Source organism: Sapajus apella, unplaced genomic scaffold (assembly GCF_009761245.1).
Source record: "Sapajus apella isolate SASKATOON/1434 unplaced genomic scaffold, GSC_monkey_1.0 scaffold48, whole genome shotgun sequence".
NCBI classification, from domain to species: Eukaryota; Metazoa; Chordata; class Mammalia; order Primates; family Cebidae; genus Sapajus; species Sapajus apella.
Genome location: NW_022436988.1, coordinates 8,476,003 through 8,477,973, shown reverse-complemented (window position 1 = coordinate 8,477,973; position 1,971 = coordinate 8,476,003). Strand labels below are relative to the sequence as shown.

General features: G+C 55.3%; 1 long non-coding RNA gene across 2 annotated transcripts in view; it reads right to left on the bottom strand.

Moving 5' to 3' along the window:
• Nucleotides 1-224: 224 nt before the first annotated feature.
• The window catches only part of LOC116525712, a 9,921-nt gene continuing 8,174 nt past the window's right edge, over nt 225-1,971 (bottom strand). The window contains exons 2-3 of one of the 2 annotated variants that reach the window (XR_004257786.1): nt 971-1,212; nt 225-386 (exon numbers count right to left, since the gene is read on the bottom strand). This is a non-coding gene — a long non-coding RNA (uncharacterized LOC116525712). Of the gene's footprint in view, nt 387-970; nt 1,725-1,971 lie in introns of those variants that run through there. The other variant, XR_004257785.1, reaches the window with a different exon arrangement.

The following is a 1,971-nucleotide window of genomic DNA, read 5'->3' as shown; positions in this document are numbered from 1 at the left end:
TCACCAACAATCTGTGAGTATCATCCTAGTTTTTCAGACAAGTAAACTGAGAATCAGAAAAGTGAGCTGACGTAGTTAAGGTCACAGAACTAGTAAGTTTCAGAACCTGGACGGGAGTCTGCTGGCTCTGAGCCCCGCTATGCTCAGCCTTCTGCAGGCAAGGTTCACGGCTGACTCATTTTTGCCCCCTTGTCTTCCACTCTTAATTACCCCAGTACTTTGCGCACATTCTCAATAAATATTTATTACATGAGTGAATACAAATTTTGATGACGTCAGTGAGGAAACCAGAAGAATGCCAGAAGAGAGTGAGGGATCTCGGCTGAGGAGACCCCGTAATGAGAACAACGCTGCTGGGGTCTCGTGGCCACCTCTTCTCTGGCATCCTGCAAGAATCACAGGTCCTTGGTTGGAACCTGGAACACGGTTGGAACCTGGAACCATGGGCTGAGAGGCTTGTGGGTCTGGGCCAGCTCCACCAGGAGGGACCCAGCCTTCAGAAGGGTGGGGGTCTGGGGGCGTGCGCCCCACGGGGTTACATTGTTATAACTGACATACTGGGTATGGCTGTCAGGTCTCATTGAGAGGAGGGGCAGGCAATGGTGGGAGAGGGCACTTCCTCCCAGGAGCTGCCTGGGGATCCAACCAGGTGGGGGAGTCAGGAGCCTCAGGCACTATGGAAGGCAGAATTCTAAGTGGCCCCGCGGACTCCATCCCTGTCCCCAGAGTTACTCCCTTGACCATACTGTAGGGCTACGCAGCACATACTGAAAGGGATTTATGGCGTAGGAGAAACGGCACCCAGGGAAGCAGCAGTGGCTGGGGAGGTCACGGGGGTGGCTGGTAGGCCAGGTGTCCAGGCTGCCTGTTCCACCGTGTCCCGGACTGGCCTTGTGGCCCTAGGCCCCTCCCTGAGCCCCAGTTTCTACATCTGTGAAGTGAGACGCTGGAGCGAGTAATCTAACCCTACCTGTTGTGATCCAGATTCTTTTGAGCCGCAGGGAAGCCAGGATTAAGGCCGGCTCCCCTGGGTTCCGGCTGGTCAGGTGAGTGTGGGTGGCTTCTTGTGTCTATGGAGGGAAAGAAGCTGAAGAAATCACTCCTGAAAAGCGGCCAGGCTATGAGTGGGCTGGCTGGGTGATTCCTGCGGCATCCTGGTCCCTCTCCCTCCAGCCTCAGTTCCCCTGTGACCTCAAGATGGAAGGGCCACACCTACAAAGAAAAAAAAGACTTCTCGAGAGCAACAGGTGTGGCTGCGGATTTTTCCAAGGGCTTGGCTCAGCTTTGGGCTGAAAACCCCAGGCCATCGACAAGGGGTGTGGTCACAGCCCGGTAAAGACTTCAATCCCAGAGCCTGGGACCATCCCACCAATGACAAAATATTATACAGGAGGAGTGTGAGGTGGCCCCTCGCTGCCCCCATTGCAGTAGGTGGCCCTTCTGATTCTGCGCTGCTGTGCAGGAGATGGCAACCCGAGGGTCTCCGCATGCAGCCTGCAGGCATCTCAGCTCTGCCCTCAGCCTCCTCTCGTCCTTCTTTTCTCCAGAAAGGAGTCGAGCAGAAGGGCTGGGTCCTAAAAGCTAAGAGGAAAGGAATGCAACATGGGCTGGGCGGGAGCAGAAGGAGAGAGGAAAACAGGAGAGGTTTGAAGAGGTGCCGATGGAGTCCCGGGGAGACAAGGGAGCCTGAGTGATTTAGAAGCCAGAAGGTTTAGAGGAGATGGGAAAAACAGGGGCCGGGCGCAGGGGTTCACGCCTGTAATTCTAGCACTCTGGGAGGCCAGATCACCTGAGGTTGGGAGTTCGAGACCAATCTGACCAACCTGGAGAAATCCCGTCTCTACTAAAAATACGAAAAATTAGCCGGGCGTGGTGGCGCACACCTGTAATCCCAGCCACTCAGGAGTAGCTGAGGCAGGAGAATCACTTGAACCCCGGAGGCAGAGGTTGCAGTGAGCTGAGATCATGCCA